The sequence below is a fragment of the Topomyia yanbarensis genome, chromosome 2 (genome assembly GCF_030247195.1).
Source record: "Topomyia yanbarensis strain Yona2022 chromosome 2, ASM3024719v1, whole genome shotgun sequence".
NCBI classification, from domain to species: Eukaryota; Metazoa; Arthropoda; class Insecta; order Diptera; family Culicidae; genus Topomyia; species Topomyia yanbarensis.
The window spans coordinates 42,397,442-42,412,972 of record NC_080671.1 but is presented as its reverse complement, the minus strand read 5'-3'; the positions used below and the strand labels follow the sequence as shown (position 1 = coordinate 42,412,972).

At 38.7% G+C, this 15,531-nt stretch overlaps 1 protein-coding gene across 3 annotated transcripts in view; it reads right to left on the bottom strand.

The window, feature by feature from the left end:
* The window catches only part of LOC131683449 (probable serine/threonine-protein kinase DDB_G0282963), a 709,953-nt gene that overhangs the window by 171,476 nt on the left and 522,946 nt on the right, over positions 1-15,531 (bottom strand). The window lies entirely within an intron of this gene.

The following is a 15,531-nucleotide window of genomic DNA, read 5'->3' as shown; positions in this document are numbered from 1 at the left end:
GGCATGTAGATACGGGTAGGCCGACTGGTCGCTAGTAGCATAATTTGCTTACTGCATTTCCGAGCTTATCTGGGTGAGCTGTCGAGATATTTGTAATGGCAGATTATTTCTACGTCGGTTCTTTTGCGATCTTGAGAATGCGTAGCTGATTATATTTAATCTTCAAGAAGATCAGATATGGTCCGATCGAGTTCAAAGTGTATGATTTTAAACGGGAAGTCGGAGTCTTCGATGATGTGTTCGACATCCATTTCATCATCAGCTGGGTTTTTCCAGGTCTGGCACAAAGTGAAAGCTAAAGGAATACACGAAGAGACAAAAATTACGGGTGATAAAAAACAAATCAAGAGATAATAAAGTTAACATGGTGTCACCTATTATTATTCGATGTATGGCTGGATGTAATCGATTTTCTTAATAACGGGCACAAAGAATGTGTAAAAACCTTAATCAGCAACAGTTCATAAAAGAGGAGTGTGCGTAGCGTAGTTGGTAAATCGATTGTCTTGTACGCAGCGCATCTGGGTTCGAATCCCGATCCTGCACATAGGGTTAGAAATGTTTCATAAGAGATTTTTCTAACCCAAAGAGGCGAATGACCTTAAGGTTAAAACCTCTATAATCGAAATAAAAAAAAATCATAAAAGCATCTTTGTTTCACTTGCATGTGCAAAAGTCTGGGACATAATCAGAATGTATTTATTACACTTAGAATGGTAATTCAAATTTAATGATATGCACTGTTATGAACAATTCAGCACCCAGGTCACAGCTCCCAAAAACTGTCTCCTAAGTATACTGCCATTCTACGCACAATTGTCCCATGTTCATTTTTGAGCGTTTTAACTTTTATACAATAGACATTCCTTTTCAACATATATTTTCAGAAATCGCATCCAAATCATACAGTGTTTTCAAGATTCTGAGCAAAAATACCAAGACTGTTTGTTCTATTGTTGAAATTTTCCCCTTACAAAATAACCAAGTATATCCAAGTATACAAAAAACATATTTACGTTGCACTTAGTAAAGAAATACAGTACACTAGACTTGAAAAAGTTTGCGGAAAGAGAAAGCTTCATTACCAAAAAAGGCAGCCATATTAATAAGTGTGATTAATCCTGTCGAACTATTCATCGCTTCCATATACTTATAACATTCCAAAAAATTTTCCGATTGAATTGAATCCTTTGTACCACTGTAGTACCTTCCGGTTGTCTAACCAGACCTTCATTGGGAATTTGTGAGCCTTTATGAAAGGCAGTATACATTTCTCCAAACACTTATAAGCTTATTCAGGCTCGGGTCCTCCGCTATCTTAAGAATAAAAAGCTTGGTTTTGAGTGCGCAGCTGCAAATTCCTTGCCAGCTCATCAGTTTCTGGACAAATTTATCGGCGAACGCACACTTGAATTTGCCGGGGGTCTTGGGAGGGGGAGGGATTCTAAATAATGCCAACTTATCTCGGCCAAGATTCAACGTGTCCTTTATTTACTGTCAGCCAATTTGGTAACCCTATATTGGCTGACAGTGCCGCTTAAGGATAAGTCATAAAATAAGTTACCATAAAATAATTTTTTGAAAGTTGAACTGAAAACAAAAACCAATGTAAGCACCAAAGGGGCAGAAAATTGAGACTTAGCCAAGGGGGCCAGCAGTGTTCGACTAAACGAGTGTAAGCGGCACTAACTTCCTTCAAGAAGGTTGTCGGGGTTTACTTAAGCGGGTCCCATGAAGTTTCAAAATCAATGTAATCAATGACGTTTCAAAGTCGCCAATGTGTTTCTGTCTTCAAAATTAAAATGTACAAGTCAAAGTATGTAGTTTGTATATAGAAAGAATTCAAAATTTAATCAGTAGATACTTTCGGGTCTCGAGAGTAGAGAACTCTTCCACTACTCTGCGATCTACGCTAATGAAGTCGATGTAGTCCGCGAAGCCAAGAAACATGTGCGATCTCACGATTAAGATTCCTTTCCCTAGCACATCCGATCTTCGTGTTGTCTTGTACCTTCAAACGCAATGTTGAACAATAAATTAGAGTGTATCCATTGAACGTCTTAAACGAGTTGAATTTCTGGATATTTTGAGGCTCGAAATTTGAGTCATCCAGCGACATACGAATCAGGTTAATCAGATTTATCAGACATCCATGTTCAAGTATTATCTGATTCAGTACGTTTCGTTCCACTGAATTGAACGCCGACTTAAAATCAACAAACAAATCGCACAGTCCGCAAGTTGTATTCCCGAAATTTACCCAGGATTTGTAACAGGGCAAAATTCAGATCGATACTCGCCGAAAACGGATTCTGACAACGAATGCAGTCTGCTAAACAGATGCCTGGATAATTATTACGCTCGATTTTATGAGCTTTCTTGTACATAGGGCATGTGGGCTTATCCAAGCAGTTCAAAGACATTTCTTTTTTCACCCAGATAATATCGATCATGAAGTAGATTGCTTCATACATCCGGTCACTCTCTCTACTTTTAGAATACTTTCCAAATGCCATTTTTAGGTCTCCAATAGCTTTTCACACTTCACCAGCTCGTCTATCACCCTAAACGTTCATTTTGTTTGTGCCTTCTCTCCTCTCTTATCGGTTCAAGTGATACTTAAAGTGCTCCTGGCTCCAGGCAGCCTCTCCCGCACAATCTGTCAAACTAGTGACCGGCTTCGGGGTGCTTTTCTTCTTCACGTTGCTGATCGTATTATGAGCTTCCCTCTGCCTAAGCGACCACCTTTTACCATGCACACATTTGTTACGCCTATGTAGTTTTTTTCTTGGCTGACTACAGCTCACCATATCGTTCTCTGTTCTGACGGGTAGCCGCTGCAAGCATCCAGCTCCTCGCCTGGTTTTCTGATTTGTCTTTCTTTGGCAGCACCGAACCAGCAATCCTGTTGGTTTCCGCATATAATACCTAACACTTCTATGGCTACTGTACTGATCGCCTTATGGACGGTCGAACAACGCTGCTTATTTCTGGTTGGCCGATTTTCAATTTTTTCGTCAAGCTTCCAGACATATTCCTCGACATCACACTCAGCCGAGAGCCGCAGTGGCATAGATGCTACTTTCAACGAACAAAACCTCCAGCATCCTGAGTATGTAACTGGATTTATGTTAGCGAGAAAGTATATCGGGTAGAGTTGCCCACTATTTTGGGATTTTTATCTAGATCAGTGATTCTCAACCTGGGGTCCACGGACCCCTAGGGGGCCGTGGAGTCGTTGCTATATTTTCAGAGAGCATATTGAAATTTCAAGTCTTGTTTCCTAACAAACTGAAAATAATATATTAATAGCATACAAAATCCATGTTCATCCGCGGGGGTCCGCAGTAACCCAGGGCAAATTCCAAGGGGTCCGCGCTGCGAAAAAGAGTGTTGTGTAAACTGTCAGTGAAAATGTATGTGCGCAGAAAAACTATTATGTATTTTTTGAAAATAGCATGTTTAACCTTCCGGAAGTGCACGCTGCTCTGAAAATCTAGCGAAATCGTCTTAGCGCACCAGCGGCTGCTCGTTCAGTGGGCCATTCGCACGACTTCCGGAGGATTAAAAATGATCTCTTCATCGTAGAATGTTTAAGTTTTTCTGTACAAAAAAACGTGAAGCAGCTAGATTTTCAAGTTTGCAAAGACCAACTTTTCATGAATTTATAGTACTTAGAAACAATAAAAGAATATGATTCTTTGTGAAACAAATTTATATTTTATAAGAAAAGCCGATAAAATTGATCATATTTGGATATTCCACCATTTTCATAAATTAGTCGCAACTAGGGTGGATGTACCAATAGTCGCATGCTTAAGGAAAATTTTTGATAAAAAATCAATTAATAGACCTATGGGCAATGTTAACACATTAAACGAAAGCTTTCAGTCCCTACTTCATAGGAAAAATATAAAGATGGCTTAATAACCAATTTATGTATTCAAAAACGCTTGTACCACTATAGGAACACATGTACCAATAGTGGTGCAATCGCTAATTTCGGTTTCTATTGTTGTAAATCCCATTGCTTTCTTATGGGACTTGCAACTATAGGTACACTACATCAACTATAGGTGCAAGGGAGCTCAAAATTCTAAGAAAATCATTTTTTTCAATAGTTATTTGAGCAAATTTCAAGGATAACAGTTTTATTGTCGCATAATTTTAGTGCGATGAATCGATAAAAAACCTGTTTTAATCCACCTAGAGGTGCAATTGTGCCTTTCTCATTTCTCCAAACTATGATTTAATAGCTGGTTCGTACAATATAACTTTATGGAAATGTCTTTCATTCTTATTACACTTGGTAAGTATATATAAGAGCACGTATTTGCATTCATCGCGGTATCGGTTTGAATCGGAGTTTTCTATGTGATCGACCTCCACAACCCGTAACTCCGGTGCTGGAAGTCGGATGGAGATGGAATTTAATATCAGTTTCTGGGGACGCAACATTCATTTGAGACTAAGTTGAGCAAATCTAGCCATTTTCGAGAAACCAATATAACCGTTATTCTGACTTTGGATGCTTCCGGATCCGTCGATGGTGGCCAGTGTGGCCAAAGAGACTTTGAATGACTGTTGGGGACCTAGATCTACAAATTCAACAGTTGTGTTTACATTTTGGAAAAAAAATCACCTTTTTACATTCATCGCAGAATTCGTTAGAATCGGGATTTGCTGCGTGATCGTACGTATCACCCTGTAATTCAGGAACCAGAACTCGGATCCACACAAAATTCAACAGCAGCTGATGGACCTTTCATTTAAAATTAAGTTTGTCAAAATCGGTTCAGAAAATTCCGAGAAACCGATTTGGAAAAATCAACAAATTTTGTTTTGTAACCATACTCTTCAACTCGTAATTCGGAACAAGATGTCGGTTAAAAATTAAATTCAATAGCAACCTATGAGAATATTATACCTTTCATTTGAATCTTAGTTTATAAAAATCGGTTCAGCCATCTCCGAGTAACCGATGTGGACATTTTGCTAACAAATCCGCACATACACACACATACATACACACATACACATACACACATACATACATACACACAGATATTTTGCGATCTCGGCGAACTGAGTCGAATGTTATATGAGACTCGGCCCTCCGGGCCTCGGTTAGAAAGTCGGTTTTTGGAGCAATTGCATAACCTTTCTATATAAGAAAGGCAAAAGAATAATATTTAATTAGCTTAATAAGCATGAGTTCAATGTTATCTTCATGTGATTATAATTTGCAAAGGTTGGTGGAATGCGTTTGAACGTGCAGGGAATGGGGGTTTAGTAGAGTGGGTGTGGAGGATGCGTCAGAAATCCTTCATCTTATTTCGGTATACGGGGTGGATGAAGGAAATCTGGGCGTGAGGGTGATCCATGAAGAGGGGAGTGATGAAGGAGGAAGGTGTAAGGGCAAGGTGGGGAGGGGGGGGGGGAGGGGCGGCTACGCAATACTCAACTGCATATTTTGCCTTCCATTTGAGACTTGGTTTGAGAACATCGGTTCAGTCATCACCGATGAACCGATGTGACTTTAATTGTGGAATATGCCCGGAATTCCGGACTTCCGGAATCGTCGATAGTGGACAATATATTCAAAGAATGTTTGATTGGCAATCAGTGATCTAGATCTACGATTAGAAGTAATTTGGTGACCATTTCAATAGTTTTTAGCCTCTGAGGTATTACGATTGTACCGATTTACATGGGAAATTCCAGTGTATCCTTACTAACACCCCTGTAACTCCGGAAGCAAGAGTCAGAACCGAATGAAATTCAGCAGCAGTCAATGGCATTACTGTATCTTTCATTTGAAATTAAGTTCGTAAAAATCGGTAGAGAATTCGTTGAGGAATGGGTGTGATATTAGCTTAGGAACTTGGCGGGTTCCCCGAGGGCGTCATGAACCGTCATAGGTGGCCAATGTGGTCAAAGCTGCTTTAATTGATCATTAGTGATCCAGACCCGCAAACTAGAGTAATGTTACATCAATTTTAATATGTTTTACATCATTTGAACATTATGGTGGTACCAGTTTATATGGGAATTTGCTGTGTGACCGCACTCTTCAACCCGTAACTCCGGAACCGGAAGTCGGATCAACTAAAAATTCAATAGCAGCTTATGGGAGCGTTATACCTTTCAGATGAAACTAAGTTTGCGAAAATCGGTTGAGCCATCTCTGAAAAAATTGTGTGAGTTTAAATGACACACACACATACATACACACACACAGACATTTGCCGATCTCGACGAACTGAATCGAATGGTGTATGATACTCGGCCCTCCGGGCCTCGGTTAAAAAGTCGATTTTTACAGTGATTGCATAGCCTTTCTTTATATGAGAAAGGCAAAAAGGTGCGAAATCGGCAGTCCCAAAAAGTCGATTTCTATAAAAAAAATTTTTTCGAGATAACATAAAATCTCGACGTTTCATGCATTTTAAAGATGTTTGGCATCAAAAATACGAATTCGATTTCTGAAATTTCATGGGGTCCCCCCTTTGAAAAAAAATTTGAGTTCCGGCTTATATGGGAATTTCATGTGTGACCCGATCGTTCAGTCTATATTTCCGGAACCATACAAGCGATCCGTGCGAAATTTTACAGACATCTGTGGGGATAATATAGCTATCATTTGGGACTAAGTTTGTGAAAATCGGCCCAACCATTTCCGAGAAACTGATATGAGTTTGCTAGTTATGAAAGATGGCCGCTTTTCCCGGGCACTTCCGGAACCGTCTATGGTGGTCAATGTAGTCAACGAAAGTTTGTTTGGCCGTCGGTGACCTAGAACTGCAAAGTTAAGTTATTTGAGAGACATTTTAGCGAATTTTTTACCTTTTTTGCTCCCATCGGAGTATCGGTTTGAATCACAATTTGCTATGTGATCGCACGCCACAACCCGTAACTCCGGAACCGAAAGTCGGTTGGGGATAAAATTTAATAGCCATTTACGGGGACGCAACATCTTTCATTTGAGACTAAGTTTGGTTGATTCGGTCTAGCCATCTCCGAGAAACCGATGTGACTGTTAGTCTGAATTTGGATACTTCCGCCGGGGCTTCCGGAACCGATGATGGTGGCCAATGTGACCAACGAGACTTTGAATGGCTGTTAATGACCTAGTACTACAAATTGAAGCAGTTGTGGTCACATTTTGGAAAAATTTTCACCATTATACATTCATTGCAGAATTTCTTAAAATCGACATTTTCTGCGTGATCGTACTCATCACCCTGTAATTCCGGAACCGGAAGTTGGATCCATTAGAAATTCAATAGCAGCCTATGGGAACGTTGCACCTTTCATTTGGGACTAAGTTTGTAAAAATCGGTTCATCCATCTCTGAGAAAAGTGAGTGAGATTGTGTTCGCGTACACACACACAGACGCACATGCACACACATACATACACACACACACACATACACACACAGACATTTGCCGAACTAGACGAACTGAATCGAATGGTATATGTCACTCGGCCCTCCGGGCCTCCGTTAAAAAGTCGGTTTTCAGAGCAATTGCAATACCTTTCTATTGAGAAAGGCAAAAATATTTGTTGATGGTTGGTACCTTAGTTAGGCGTATAACCCACTACTGCAACTATTGGTACACATCAACTATAGGAGCACCCACCCTATATACTTTTCAACTATCAATTAGACACATAAACGAAAACTCGAACTATGTATTTTAAAGTTGAAAATTAGTTGCAAATCACCCTAAAACACCAAAATGTTCAGAAAAAAGTGCGCAAAGATAATTTGTACGTTTACAATGAAATATCTAGTTCATTTATGAATCGGTAAAAAATTAAGCTCCACCATTGAACTGTGTGATCAAAAGACATAGCTCAAACGGAAGAATGGCGATCGAGTCTCATGTGATCCAAACAAGGAGCATCAAGTAACCAAGCAGAACGACAAGAAATGCGGCACAGCAGAACCGAGAATGGCCCGGATGGTACTATACGAATTAAATCATCACACCAATATTTTGATTGATGTGGCAAAACCAGCGAACGAGTGAAAAAATGTGTTAACACTTCATCTCATTTGGGATTATCAACGAACATGTTGAATTTTTTCCTGATTAAGAAAAAATCTTAACAAATCTAAAAAAATAAATCAATCAGAAAAAAAAAATTATTAGTCAGACCCTTTCCAAATTAATATGTGCTTGTGGCAACACTGGCTGCATCCAGCGAGTTTAAGTCTGTACCTCGCCACAGAGAAGAACACGAACACACATATAAATATTAGAACGGTTGTTTTCATTTCGCCGGTTACCCACCAAAGCAGCAACAGCAGCAGCAAACTTAGATTCGCCCAGTTGGAAAGATTATCAGTCGCATGGTATGTGACAAAGCTGATTTGCATTTTAATTGAAAATTCGCCACCACCACCACCACCATCACTGATATGCGCCCACGGTGCGATGTTTCGGAACTGCGGCTGTCACTCTGTGGTGGCACAAATCATTCAGTCCACTGACCGGCCGGCCGTTCGTGACGGTTCAGCGACACAATGTATGTACGTTCAACTGTTGTGACAAATTGCGCACCTAATCCCGGCAACAGTCACTACTAACCACTAGACTCTGTAGAGACCATCGGTACAGAACCCAACTATGTACTGTCGGTTGCAGGAACAAACCCACACGCGCTACTAGATGGGCTTTAACGAGCTGAAGCAGAAACGTAAATAAAAGTTTCCAATTGAGCCGATGATAACAGTCGCCGCGTCGAGGCGAGGATGGAGCGGGTGATGGCGGGGTTAGCCTTAGGAGTCAGAGTTGAACGCAACCGGTTCAGTAAACGCTTGCAAACACCCACGCAATGTGAGAGCTGTTTGTTGGAAGTTTTGTCTGCTCGCGGGGAACAGACAGATGAACGAATAGCCGAGCCAGGCATGAAGATTGGCTACAGGCTAACGGGGGGTTTCATGTGAAACGATAAAGTTGTATGAATTAGTGACAATTACAGTGTCAATAAATTGTGATAAAACAAATATGTGTGGCGCGCAGGAAAGATGATTAAGCTGGGTTTCTTTCAATATGGATCCCAGTCACGTTGTAGTGATATAATAATTCTGTCTCACTTTATTGGTGCAAAGTTGGAAGAAATATTAATCGATTACAGAGAAAAAGTGCCATTTAGGGTATTTCCATCGTCCACTTTACCGAGGGCTAATTCAAGCCGCAAATTTTATAAATCCAAATTATGGTTACAGTTAATAAAATATATACCAACCGGGCTTGAAGAATCTAATTTAAATAATTTAATAACATGAATTCAAACATTTATGTTGATACGCTCAAAATTCAAAATGTTCTTCCGCAGACTTTCCATAATTACCGCACTCGATAGACAATTACTGATTAGTTGATTTACTAGTATAGTTGAAATTATTGGCAATAAATAAAATTTTTGTATCGGCAAAATAAGCTAAAAAATATCAGTTTAAAATATTAAAATTATGAATGTCTTCTTGACTGTCGAGCTTCTATTATCAGGAGTTTTTTTCGGCTAATCAGTCATAAATTAGACAGCGAAAACAACAATATTGCTTTTACTTCCAACGTTTCAATGGATTTATTCCACCTTTATCAAGGATTCTAAAAATGTATAGCTCTTGGTAGTTACTGAAGTACATAAATAATTTTACTTACAAAAACTTTGTGTTTTCTTGTAAAGTGTAATGTTGTGGTAAAACATGAACTGTCCTAATGTATACGCGTCATCTAATAGCTATTTTGGTCAAGAATTGAAAAAAAAAAATATATATTCTGTGTTTAATTTGCTAAGATATATCTACTCACTGCTATTGTTCGCATATTCATGCACCTACTGTATTTTTTTTGAAATTTTTCTGCGTTTGAAACGATTCTGTTTCGCGGGTAAAGAACGAGGGAAAAAGCGCTATATTCGATCTGGTAACTGTACTGAACTTGACGGTTGTTGAGTGTTTGCTATAATCGTGCGTATGGTAGTATCGGTAGTGTAAGTGTTGTCAGTTTTATAGTTTCTATTATGTAGTGTTTGTAGAATTCCTGCATATATACAACTAAGTCCGTCGGTATCTGTGCGTTTGTTTACAGTTTTTTGCTGGTTGATGATATGACACATTTCCAATATAGGAAGAGCTGTCGTTCGGTTATGTTGATCGAGTATCTTCACCTTGTTTACATCGAAGTTATGATGATGTGTAATGCTGTGTTCGAGGAGAGCTGTTTTTTGTTTTAGTTCGACTATCTGGATGTCTTCACTGGTGTGTCCTGCTTCCCTGAGTAAGTTAAGCTTTTTTATGTTTGAGCGGTGTGCAGCTATCCTTGTTTTAAGCATGTTAGAAGTCATGCCCACATATGATGATGGGCAGTTTTGGCATGGTATGCTGTATATCACATTGCTCAAATTATCCTGCGGTATGCTATCTTTGACCTTGCTGAAAAGATTTGCTACTGTTTTGATGTTGCGAAAAGCTAGTGAGACATCCGGGTAGTCTCTTTTTAGGGTTTTTGCTATTTTATGCGTCAATGACGGTATGTTTGGAAGTGACCGGTAAGTATGTTTCAGGTTTTCATCAGGATTAGAAAGTTGTGTGGTAGGTATTGCGCGTGTTTTGTTATTGTTAATCAATCGGTTTCGCAGCGACTTTGGGTAGTCGTTTTGTTTTAAATATTTGTCCATGATTTGGATTTGCTCCGGTCTGTTGAGATTGGTAGATAGTTTTTCCACTCTGCTGATAAAGTTTTTTGCCACGTTGATTTTTTGCTGGTATGAATGGTATGAGTGGAAGTTAAGAAAACGTCCACTTGCTATGGGTTTGGAATACCACTCAGTACGTATCTCTTGGTTTTCCGTGCGTACTAGTACCATGTCGAGATATGGTAATCTGCGATTTTCTTCCAATTCATAGGTGAACTGTATATGTTTGTCATAGTTATTGAGGATATCGTGCACTTGTTTGAGTTTGTTGAGAGGTATAGCCATTATGAAATCGTCTACATATTTTTTGAGAATTGGTGGTTTGAAACTTAGTTTTGTAATGGTTGTGTCTAATAGTCCTTCTAGAACGAGGTCGGCTAGAACGGGTGATAGAGGGTTTCCCATAGCTGTTCCAAAGATTTGTCGGTAGTATTTGTCGTCGAATTTGAAGTAACTGGAATCTATGCAAAATTCGACAATTTCCAATAGGAGGTCAAGGTTGATATTCGTGTGTTGTTTGATATTGTTCCAGTTGTATATGATATTGTGTGTTATCAATGATTTAGGTATACATGTAAATAGTGATACAACGTCGAAAGACACTAAAATATAATCCGGTGGAAGAGTTATTGTATTTATGTATTCGCAGAATGTGAATGAGTCCTTTATGTTGTATGTTGTTGATATGGAGCTTTTGAGAATTTGTCCAATGAACTTTGAGAGGCAGTACGACGGGGCGGTCATATTGGGAACGACCGGTCGGAGAGGAAATCCTGGCTTGTGTGCTTTGGGTTGGCCATAAATTCTTGGACAAGATGCTTTGTACGTTGTTAGTTGACTTGCAGTTTTGGGGTCAACGAGTTTTAGTTGTTTGAGCCTTTGAACTAAACTGTTGTTCTGTTTTTGGAATTTTAGGGTTGGATCACGGCCTATCTTGAGATATGTGTGAGTATCGTTGAGTAGTGAGAACATTCTGGTTTGGTAGTCCGCAGTGGTCATTAGTACTGTTTTGTTACCTTTGTCTGATTGTAGAACTGCTATGTCAGGATTCTCTTTCAAAAATTTGCGTGTTATTTTGGTAGCTGAATTGCAAAAACGCTCCAGTGGATTGTTGCTCGTGGACTGTTGTAGACGGTTAATGTGGTTTTGCATGTTATTGACGATCGTACATCGGTTGTTATTCTGGATACGTTCGTTGGGATTTGTCTGGAGGACTGCTTCAATATCGGCAATAAGGTGGAACAGTGGTATTTCTTGGACGTGTTGATACGGTAATGCAAATTTTGGGCCCAGGCTGAGGATGATAGCTGTTTCGTTGGGTATTTGTTTGTGTGTACCGTTGAGAATGGCCTTATCTTGAAATTTGGGTATGGGAGTGTCAGCAGTTATCTTTTGGAGCATGGCGTCGAATTTCTTCTTAGTGGTGGTGGATCGGGCTTCCAGATTTGACTGGTGGAACCTGTCTTGTGATTGGAAGAATGAATTGCGGATATTTTCCGGAACGGCAGCTGTTATTTGGTGTTTCGTGGATTGAATTTCATGTTGTATGGAACGGAGTGTGAAGTATAAAAAATAAAGGACTCATTCACATTCTGCGAATACATAAATACAATAACTCTTCCACCGGATTATATTTTAGTGTCTTTCGACGTTGTATCACTATTTACATGTATACCTAAATCATTGATAACACACAATATCATATACAACTGGAACAATATCAAACAACACACGAATATCAACCTTGACCTCCTATTGGAAATTGTCGAATTTTGCATAGATTCCAGTTACTTCAAATTCGACGACAAATACTACCGACAAATCTTTGGAACAGCTATGGGAAACCCTCTATCACCCGTTCTAGCCGACCTCGTTCTAGAAGGACTATTAGACACAACCATTACAAAACTAAGTTTCAAACCACCAATTCTCAAAAAATATGTAGACGATTTCATAATGGCTATACCTCTCAACAAACTCAAACAAGTGCACGATATCCTCAATAACTATGACAAACATATACAGTTCACCTATGAATTGGAAGAAAATCGCAGATTACCATATCTCGACATGGTACTAGTACGCACGGAAAACCAAGAGATACGTACTGAGTGGTATTCCAAACCCATAGCAAGTGGACGTTTTCTTAACTTCCACTCATACCATTCATACCAGCAAAAAATCAACGTGGCAAAAAACTTTATCAGCAGAGTGGAAAAACTATCTACCAATCTCAACAGACCGGAGCAAATCCAAATCATGGACAAATATTTAAAACAAAACGACTACCCAAAGTCGCTGCGAAACCGATTGATTAACAATAACAAAACACGCGCAATACCTACCACACAACTTTCTAATCCTGATGAAAACCTGAAACATACTTACCGGTCACTTCCAAACATACCGTCATTGACGCATAAAATAGCAAAAACCCTAAAAAGAGACTACCCAGATGTCTCACTAGCTTTTCGCAACATCAAAACAGTAGCAAATCTTTTCAGCAAGGTCAAAGATAGCATACCGCAGGATAATTTGAGCAATGTGATATACAGCATACCATGCCAAAACTGCCCATCATCATATGTGGGCATGACTTCTAACATGCTTAAAACAAGGATAGCTGCACACCGCTCAAACATAAAAAAGCTTAACTTACTCAGGGAAGCAGGACACACCAGTGAAGACATCCAGATAGTCGAACTAAAACAAAAAACAGCTCTCCTCGAACACAGCATTACACATCATCATAACTTCGATGTAAACAAGGTGAAGATACTCGATCAACATAACCGAACGACAGCTCTTCCTATATTGGAAATGTGTCATATCATCAACCAGCAAAAAACTGTAAACAAACGCACAGATACCGACGGACTTAGTTGTATATATGCAGGAATTCTACAAACACTACATAATAGAAACTATAAAACTGACAACACTTACACTACCGATACTACCATACGCACGATTATAGCAAACACTCAACAACCGTCAAGTTCAGTACAGTTACCAGATCGAATATAGCGCTTTTTCCCTCGTTCTTTACCCGCGAAACAGAATCGTTTCAAACGCAGAAAAATTTCAAAAAAAATACAGTAGGTGCATGAATATGCGAACAATAGCAGTGAGTAGATATATCTTAGCAAATTAAACACAGAATATATATATTTTTTTTTTTCAATTCTTGACCAAAATAGCTATTAGATGACGCGTATACATTAGGACAGTTCATGTTTTACCACAACATTACACTTTACAAGAAAACACAAAGTTTTTGTAAGTAAAATTATTTATGTACTTCAGTAACTACCAAGAGCTATACATTTTTAGAATCCTTGATAAAGGTGGAATAAATCCATTGAAACGTTGGAAGTAAAAGCAATATTGTTGTTTTCGCTGTCTAATTTATGACTGATTAGCCGAAAAAACTCCTGATAATAAAATATTAAACATTATTTGAAGAATTAGGTTTGAGTTTCATGTGTCGAATTTATCTCGTCAGTAACTGGCACCAACTTGAGGCCAAATTTGAAAATGTATCAAAAACCGTATAAATAACTGCCACTAACTTGGGTATCATTTAGTCTACTGTTTCTTTTTTACTGTCCCTGTATATGTCCTCGTCGTTATTGCACAGCCGGATGTTCTTGTTTGCTTCTAGCACGTACAGAACAAAAATATGTTTTCGTTCTCTTCGTCGTATGCATTTTCACTTTAGAGTACTGGCTGTAGGTTTGGAGGTACTTGACACAGCACTCACTAAATGAGCAACCGTTGCATAATGAGAAAAAAATAACGGAAAATCGAATGAAAATTCAATATCTCCATTTCTAAATTAAATAAATTGATTTTTATCGGAAAACTTCAAAGAATCAAATGAATTTGGCTTAATCTTTGACAGAATAGAGGATTGAAAATCAGGATACTTTTTCTGAGAGTGGTTCAACTATAGGTGTAGAATTGACGAGAAATATCACTTACTAAAGCACTGCTTAATATCAATTGCAGCGGACCGTGATTCTAATTGTGATATTGCTTGTACGATTCAGATGTGGAAGCTTGGAGATTCCATGATCGCGTGGGAACGAGCGTTTATATATTCCCACCTGAGAGCGTATTTATTAATTTAACTCATTCGTCGGAACGATTTGATGATTGTGAGATCGTGAGCGTAGGTATACGTGAATGATCGCGCTAACGAGCGAGTTTGTATTATCGCGAAAATTTCGAGCATTTGAACGTTATTGTAATGTGTTTCTATAACCGTGCGGTCGTTTTCATATTCCCGTATGCTTTTAAGTGTTGCCGAGAAAGAAACATCAAACAAGAAAAAACACATTAATTAGAAATTCATTCAGTAAATGTTAAATGCACGCATGACTTCTATATTACAATATATTAAAGAAAGACATTAAATATTGTGACATGCGCAGAACGGTAAAAAAATATTAAAATGAAAGATGAGAAATACAAAAACGTACAGCACAGGAAATAAAAGACCATAAGTATCCCAAATACCATACAAATATTAGAAACGCTAACAAATGGCTGAATTTTGGAGCTAGTGCAAGTAAAATATGTCAAATAACAGCTCTCCCGGCCTCCCCGATGTACCACTATCGAGGCGTATTGCAACCATCACCTGTTCTGCTATAGCTCAATATGAAAAGCTGCAATTGTGTTAAATAGAGTATGATTTTTTTTCCTAGTTGACGCTTTAAACGGGGATATACGAATAAACTAGTATTAAATTTGTGATAAGTGATACACTAAGCTTTTTCAACCTGATACTTGTAATATAGCTCTATGATG